The 9,263-nt window shown below is 34.6% G+C and overlaps 2 pseudogenes; both read right to left on the reverse strand.

Moving 5' to 3' along the window:
- Positions 1-1,234: 1,234 nt before the first annotated feature.
- LOC149235448 (uncharacterized) lies at positions 1,235-2,059 on the reverse strand (annotated as a pseudogene).
- Positions 2,060-6,846: 4,787 nt separating this feature from the next.
- LOC149235449 (uncharacterized) lies at positions 6,847-7,671 on the reverse strand (annotated as a pseudogene).
- Positions 7,672-9,263: the final 1,592 nt, after the last annotated feature.

A 9,263-nucleotide genomic window follows, 5' to 3' on the forward strand; every position in this document is an offset into this window, starting at 1 on the left:
TGGTTGTAGAGTTAGATTTGTCTTTAGAATCTGTCATGACTTAGTCTTTGGAAGACCAATTGTCGTCACAATGTAATCTCCTTATGTTCACTTGATTATCTTGTAACTTGTAAAAAAACTTGGTACAAAGAAAACATAAGTGTGCTCTAGAAGAAATGGCCAGTTTCTTTAGGATTCTTACGCAAAAATTTCATACCAAATAAAACAAATTAAGGACAAACAAAGTGTTAAAATTGACTTAATCATGATATTAATATCAATCCATTTGTGAAAATAACCATTAAGAGTAATACTCCCTGTTTGTGTCAGCTGACGTCTGTGCATGGCGAAAAGTTCGGCATCATAGATTTGTTGTGTCCTGCAGATTAGTATGTTATAAAAGCATACAACAATATCAAATTGCCAACTCTAAGCAAGTTAATCAGCATTCCACCAAATGTTATTTTAAATTATTCTTCCAAATGTTCCATTATTTATTTTCAAACCTGCGTGAATTTTGTGGAAAATTTTTAAATTTTTTTAATTTTTGTACTTGTACCAACGCTTGCAGTTTCATCCAATTTTTGTAATTCTCATGATTCTCTCAATTTGCATGCCACCAAAGTTTTGTTTTATACCAAAAACAATCACAAAATACTTAACATATATATATATATATATATATATATATATATATATATATATATATATATATATAACAATGTATTAAGACAATCATATATTATAACAACGTAATAAAAAAAATAATCAATAACCAACATAACAATAATCAAATAACAAGAAATTATAACTATATTAATTAATGCAATTATAAAACATATTAATATAATTAATATATTAATACAGTTTTTATATCAAACATTAATTAATAACTAAATAAAATAATTAACAAATATATACAACTTATAAATATAAATATATATATATAACAAATTACAATTAACAAATATTAATATATACAATGAATTTAAAAATATAAATAACAACAAAATACAAATATAATAATAAATTAATATATTAATACAATTAATATATCAATATATTAATTATAATAACAAACATTTATAAATTACAATAAACATGAAGAAATTATGTATAACGAAATCAAAACAAATAAATACAATAACAAAATTAAGCTAAAAATACCAAACGCACAATAGAAAGTGGGATTTGGTGGACTCTTACATTTCAACTGAGGGAATTCAGGGGAGTGAGCTGCTTCACTATGACCGCTTCATAATAGTGGATACCAATGATGATCATCATCAAAATAGTCATCTACCACTTCCTGGTGAAATTTGACAATCTTGCGCTGTCTAACATTCCAACGACCTATAACCTGATTGTATACTTGGACACAATCCCCTGAGCAATAATATTCCGGATACCCAAATCGAATGCAGGAATAAGACCCTCCTTCAACGTCGAATACTCTGCAACTGCCCTACTCATATCGAGCCCAAGCTGCTTCCCCAGCTTCAGAATCAAATTATTATCCGGATCGTAGATAGTAATGCCCGCTCCCACAAGAGCATCCCAGCGATCACCAATCCCGTCCAAATTGTCAGCGTTGATCATACCTTTGTAATACAATTTAAATTGTCTGCCATCCTTACTATTCCGCTCGGCATCGAAGGGTTGCTCATAGTTTTCCCAGTGGCTTCCCACTCATCCTCCGGCATTGCTTGAATGTTGCGGGCAAATTTAGCGTCATGGCTTTTTCTATAAATGTCTTCAAACGAACGCGCATTTCTTCATTTGCCTACTTGTGGTCGGCGGCCTCCTGTTGGAATTTCTTGAACTCGAGGGCCTGCATTCTCAATAACATTGTCATCTCCCCTTCTTCGCCGCCACCCATCTTAGAGCAGCCTGGATTGCCACCAGAATTGGAGGCACTCTTAGCGGTTTCATGGTGCTGGTATTGGGTTGTTCCCATGGAGGCTGCGAGGGCCTCCTGCAACTGTAGTTCGTAGGCATAATCGAGGTCACTGCTGGCTGTTTGGGCTGCTGACAATTCTCTGTATTGGAGGGACGTTGTATCCATGTCCAAATTCGACATCCTTGGCCAAGCAAAAACGATTCTTCCCTCTGATGCTTCCTGAGCCAACGCTCATATCACTTTTGTATCTAGTTTTCTCCCGCGGGACAGTCCCAACAGCGCCAAAGTGTTTGGAAAATCCACTCATGGGGCTGGCCTTCCTGAGGTATCCTCTGAGCCAAGAATCTGCTCCCTTATGGCCTGAAAGCTGTGGCCTGGATCAACATAATTGTAAAAAAAAAAACCGTTTTCATTCACGCAATTACCAAAATAGGGTCTCTAAGAACCACGATTTACTCTTAGACGGTTAGGTATTTAAGCAAACGATTTCTGGGTTATATAATTCATTCTATTATGGAAAAAACCCATGTCTTCGTTTGTCCCGATTTGCTCTGGTTGGATCAAAAACTGTCTTTCAAAACTGATGTTTTTAAGGGGTTGCGTTTTGAAGATGATCTTTTTCTCATTCACAAAATTCTTTATTGTCGCATTGCAGATTAGTTCTCCAGCAAGAGTATTTTTATTTGGAATAAATCAATAGATTTTCTGATCTTCCTGATCGCACGAAGCGCAGGAAGAGAGCATACTAATCGCTTGATTTATTTTTATTTGTGCAGGGGGGGTTTTTAAAAAGGACTGAATTTAAAACTAGCTAAATACTAAAACATTAGAAAACTCAAACTTGAACTCCTTTGTGAAGATCCTGCTGTCACCAGGTTTCACAAGTTAGTTTTTCTAAAGAAAAATACTAGTACTGAATTAAATTCCTAATGCCTAATCCCTTAACACCATCCCCGGCAACGACGCCAAAATGTTGGGCAATTTATTGGGCTTAAATTGCTGCATTAAATTATCAACCAGGGAAACTCGTAAGCTTGTGATGATGCCAGCAAAATATATGCAGGAGTAGTCAACTAACTCTATGTCTAGCTAAATTATTTATTATTCAATATAATATGCAAGGGAAGAGGCTCCTAACTAAGGAGGTCCTGGTTGTCCTTCCCTACAGTATCATAGAGAAATCATTGATTACATAAAACTAGAAACTTGAAATGAAGACAAGAGAATGAACTTTAATTGTTGTTCAGATTCAAAGAGAGAGAAAGACTAACTTAGTCTCTTGATTGTCCTCTCATGTACTAATCCAAACTAAACTAAGATTCATCCATAAGCATAAGAAATGAAATAACTTGAAACATAAAAGCAAAAGAATGAATTTCAATTATCATATGAATCAAATGGAGAGAGAGCCTAACTTAGACTCTTGGATATCCTCTCATATGTTGATAAGATTCTAATTTAAAACTCATTCATCAATCACAAACAAATCTTCAATCATCTAAGCAATTAAATGAAATAAGATCTAATATGAAATAACATGTTCCTTTGATCCTTCTAGAGTGAGCTCAATTCTCCTAAGAACAAAGTGACAAGCTATTCCATATACTACATTAAGGCAACTTATATCTAAAACTACATAATGGAAATATATGTACAACTTATATCTAAAACTACATAATGAAAATATATGTAAAATGAAGCTTTATTCTATTCCATCATAAGTTGGATACAATGCTCCAAGAGTCCTCTCTTTGGAATGGAGGAGGTACGCCTATTTATACAATGAGATGAGATAACAAACTCATAATGATGATCCACTAATCTCTCTTTAGTTCCATACATTTCTCAACCATCTAGACACATAACCCTATCCTCCATGATTTCCTCCATGAGGTCCATGATCTTCTCCATGAGATCATGATCTTTTCCATGAGGCTTATCTTATCAAATTCGAATTTGATCATTCAAGGCCACATAAAGATGCCCTGGAAGCTTCCTTTGTGCCTACACATGTCAACAAACTCATTCTAATTGTTAGGTATAAGTATAAGCATCTTATTTTCTAAAGTTTAGCCATAAATCCACTTAAAAATGTTAAGAATTAATAAACTTTGGAAAAGCATTGTTATAACCCAATAATGAGGTAAATGTAATGATATGGAGGTGGAATGGAGGTGACATGAAGGTAAAATGTGAAGATATTGGTGAATAATGGAGTGAAAATAGGGACTATTTTGAGGCCCAACATCTCCCCCAAACTGAAGGTATTGCATGTCCTCATGCAATCTATTACATTACTTTTTGGTACTTGAGCTTTGGCTTAAACTCTGCATGATATCATTTACTTAACTTTTGCAAAGCGTTATTTTGATGAACTACAACTTGGTTGGTTCTTGTGTTTCAACCATATTTTGTTTGTTGCATTCAATGTATGATCTTTGCGTAATGTGATTTTTATTGCAGAGTATTTTTGTTGGAATGCATCATGGTTGGTTCTTGTGTAACAACCATGATTATGTTGGCATCCAATTAACTTTTAAATACTTTTGACAAAGCCATTTATATGTTCATGTAATAGTGAATATGTTTTGAAGGTAAGGGGAGTTAAGTGGGGTTGTGATATATGAATGTGGATGTTATATGATATATGACAAAGTATGTATGCAAATGTATCCTTCCCCTTAAACGGATGGTTTGGGCAGTTATGTGAAATGAGGAAAGGAAGTGAAGCTTTTCCAAAAATTAGTATTCTAACTTTTCAAGGAATTTAATGGTTAAAAGTTAGAAAATATCATACCTTAACTTACCCTTCCAAAAATGAATGAGAGTTGTGCACGTGTGGCTGCAAAAACTGTTGTTCGTAGTCTTCTTTACTTGGTTGGGAAAATCATGCATGAATCATTCATGTTCAGCTGCCATAATTCTTCTCTGAAGCTACTTCTTCAAGTTGTGGATAAAAGATGGATCTGTATTGTCGTATCGGCTGTTAGATCCTCTGCTACTAGATGATGAATCTGAGGAGTCTGCTAAACATGGATGAAAGTCGTATCTGCTGCTGGATGATGAATCCGATGAGTCTACTAAATATGGCTGAAAATCTATAAGGCTTGGAAGGTATAAAATATATAAGTTACATTTCCCTCCCAGCCTTATTGATTGACTTGTCCTCAAGTGATGACAAACTGAGAAACAATGAAAAGAAATTGGCTTCATCTGCTACAAAATATGAGTCTTCAAGTCTTCAACACTTGATGGCACAAATCTTACTATGTGATTAAATGTGTCGATGTCGAACATAGTAAGAAGTTGTTGACTTAGTGGTCGTTAATGAATGCCCCTAGCCAACACAAGAGCTCCCACCATTGATTCCAATGGGAGTCACATGCCTAACACATCTTTGTAGGTACGAATAAATTTGTCGTGGTCGAGTCACCTACAAGATCCAACAAACAAGGGATATTAATGTACTCCCATTGTTCATTGGCAAGAGTACTTTCCATTAAGGCATGCAAGCCTCTAGGTGTTTTTTCAATGATACTTAGACTCTAGGACTTTGACTCAAGCAGGGTTTTATTGCGGAAATGAAGGGGAATGGTAATGACATGGAAAATGACAATAAGCTTGTAAGGAATGGATGTAAGTAAATGCATGGTGTATGAATAAGAACTCTTGCTGTGAAAAATGGATATGGAAAGGTTATGCTTGATGGTTGGACAATTGGTGGAAGTCAAAATCTTGTGCAAAAAGGGAGTTGCAAAGGAGTGGTTGTAGAGTTAGATTTATCTTTAGAATCTGTCATGACTTAGTTTTTGGAAGACCAATTGTCGTCACAATGTAATCTCCTTATGTTCACTTGATTATCTTGTAACTTGTAAAAAAACTTGGTACAAAGAAAACATAAGTGTGCTCTAGAAGAAATGGCCAGTTTCTTTAGGATTCTTACGCAAAAATTTCATACCAAATAAAACAAATTAAGGACAAACAAAGTGTTAAAATTGACTTAATCATGATATTAATATCAATCCATTTGTGAAAATAACCATTAAGAGTAATACTCCCTGTTTGTGTCAGCTGACGTCTGTGCATGGCGAAAAGTTCGGCATCATAGATTTGTTGTGTCCTGCAGATTAGTATGTTATAAAAGCATACAACAATATCAAATTGCCAACTCTAAGCAAGTTAATCAGCATTCCACCAAATGTTCTTTTAAATTATTCTTCCAAATGTTCCATTATTTATTTTCAAACCTGCGTGAATTTTGTGGAAATTTTTTTAATTTTTTTAATTTTTGTACTTGTACCAACGCTTGCAGTTTCATCCAATTTTTGTAATTCTCATGATTCTCTCAATTTGCATGCCACCAAAATTTTGTTTTATACCAAAAACAATCACAAAATACTTAACATATATATATATATATATATATTTAACAATGTATTAAGACAATCATATATTATAACAACGTAATAAAAAATAATAATCAATAACCAACATAACAATAATCAAATAACAAGAAATTATAACTATATTAATTAATGCAATTATAAAACATATTAATATAATTAATATATTAATACAGTTTTTATATCAAACATTAATTAATAACTAAATAAAATAATTAACAAATATATACAACTTATAAATATAAATATATATATATAACAAATTACAATTAACAAATATTAATATATACAATGAATTTAAAAATATAAATAACAACAAAATACAAATATAATAATAAATTAATATATTAATACAATTAATATATCAATATATTAATTATAATAACAAACATTTATAAATTACAACAAACATGAAGAAATTATGTATAACGAAATCAAAACAAATAAATACAATAACAAAATTAAGCTTAAAATACCAAACGCACAATAGAAAGTGGGATTTGGTGGACTCTTACATTTCAACTCAGGGAATTTAGGAGAGTGAGCTGCTTCACTATGACCGCTTCATAATAGTGGATACCAATGATGATCATCGTCAAAATAGTCATCTACCACTTCCTGGTGAAATTTGACAATCTTGCGTTGTCTGACATTCCAACGACCTATAACCTGATTGTATACTTGGACACAATCCCCTGAGCAATAATATTCTGGATACCCAAATCGAATGCAGGAATAAGACCCTCCTTCAACGCCGAATACTCTGCAACCACCCTACTCATATCAAGCCCAAGCTGCTTCCCCAGCTTCAGAATCAAATTATCATCCGGATCGTAGATAGTAATGCCCGCTCCCGCAAGAGCATCCCAGCGATCACCAATCCCGTCCAAATTGTCAGCGCTGATCATACCTTTGTAATACAATTTAAATTGTCTGTCATCCTTACTATTCTGCTCGGCATCGAAGGGTTTCTCATAGCTTTCCCAGTGGCTTCCGACTCATCCTCCGGCATTACTTGAATGCTGCGGGCAAATTTAGCGTCATGGCTTTTTCTGTAAATGTCTTCAGACGAACGCGCATTTCTTCCTCTGCCTGCTTGTGGTCGGCGACCTCCTGTTGGAATTTCTCGAACTCGAGGGCCTGCATTCTCAATAACATTGTCATCTCCCCTTCTTCGCCGCCACCCATCTTAGAGCAGCCTGGATTGCCACCAGAATTGGAGACACTCTTAGCGGTTTCATGGTGCTGGTATTGGGTTGTTCCCATGGAGGCTGCGAGGGCCTCCTGCAACTGTAGTTCGTAGGCATAATCGAGGTCACTGCTGGCTATTTGGGCTGCTGACAATTCTTTGTATTGGAGGGACTTTGTATCCATGTCCAAATTCGACATCCTTGGCCAAGCAAAAACGATTCTTCCCTCTTAACGCTTCTTGAGCCAACGCTCATATCACTTTTGTATCTAGTTTTCTCCCGCGGGACAGTCCCAACAGCGCCAAAGTGTTGGGGAAATCCATTCATGGGGCTGGCCTTCCTGAGGTATCCTCTGAGCCAAGAATCTGCTCCCTTATGGCCTGAAAGTTGTGGCCTGGATCACAATAAATGTAAAAAAAAAAAACCGTTTTCATTCACGCAATTACCAAAATAGGGTCTCGAAGAACCACGATTTACTCTTAGACGGTTAGGAATTTAAGCAAACGATTTCTGGGTTATATAACTCATTCTATTATGGAAAAAACCCATGTCTCCGTTTGTCCAGATTTGCTTGGGTTGGATCACAAACTGCCTTTCAAATCTGACGTTTTTAAGGGGTTGCGTTTTGAAGATGATCTTTTTCTCATTCACAAAATTCTTTATTGTCGCATTGCAGATTAGTTCTCCAGCAAGAGTATTTTTATTTGGAATAAATCAATAGATTTTCTGATCTTCTTGATCGCACGAAGCGCAGGAAGAGAGCATACTAATCGCTTTATTTATTTTTATTTGTGCAAAGGGGGGTTTTTAAAAAACTGAATTTAAAACTAGCTAAATACTAAAACATTAGAAAACTCAAACTTGAACTCCTTTGTGAAGATCCTGCTGTCACCAGGTTTCACAAGTTAGTTTTTCTAACGAAAAATACTAGTACTGAATTAAATTCCTAATGCCTAATCCCTTAACACCATCCCCGGCAACGGTGCCAAAATGTTGGGCAATTTATTGGGCTTAAATTGCTGCATTAAATTATCAACCAGGGAAACTCGTAAGCTTGTGATGATGCCAGCAAAATATATGCAGGAGTAGGCAACTAACTCTATGTCTAGCTAAATTATTTATGATTCAATATAATATGCAAGGGAAGAGGCTCCTAACTAAGGAGGTCCTGGTTGTCCTTCCCTACAGTATCATAGAGAAATCATTGATTACATAAAACTAGAAACTTGAAATGAAGACAAGAGAATGAACTTTAATTGTTGTTCAGATTCAAAGAGAGAGAAAGACTAACTTAGTCTCTTGATTGTCCTCTGATGTACTAATCCAAACTAAACTAAGATTCATCCATAAGCATAAGAAATGAAATAACTTGAAACATAAAAGCAAAAGAATGAATTTCAATTATCATATGAATCAAATGGAGAGAGAGCCTAACTTAGACTCTTGGATATCCTCTCATATGTTGATAAGATTCTAATTTAAAACTCATTCATCAATCACAAACAAATCCTCAATCATCTAAGCAATTAAATGAAATAAGATCTAATATGAAATAACATGTTCCTTTGATCCTTCTAGAGTGAGCTCAATTCTCCTAAGAACAAAGTGACAAGCTATTCCATATACTACATTAAGTCAACTTATATCTAAAACTACATAATGGAAATATATGTACAACTTAAATCTAAAACTACATAATGAAAATATATGTAAAATGAAGCTTTATTCTATTCCATCATAAATTGGATACAATGCTCCAAGAGTCCTCTCTTTGGAATGGAGGAGGTACTC

The sequence above is a fragment of the Pinus tabuliformis genome, chromosome 8, assembly GCF_031772625.1.
Source record: "Pinus tabuliformis cultivar Carrire ecotype Pingquan chromosome 8, CPIR1, whole genome shotgun sequence".
Lineage (NCBI taxonomy): Eukaryota > Viridiplantae > Streptophyta > Pinopsida > Pinales > Pinaceae > Pinus > Pinus tabuliformis.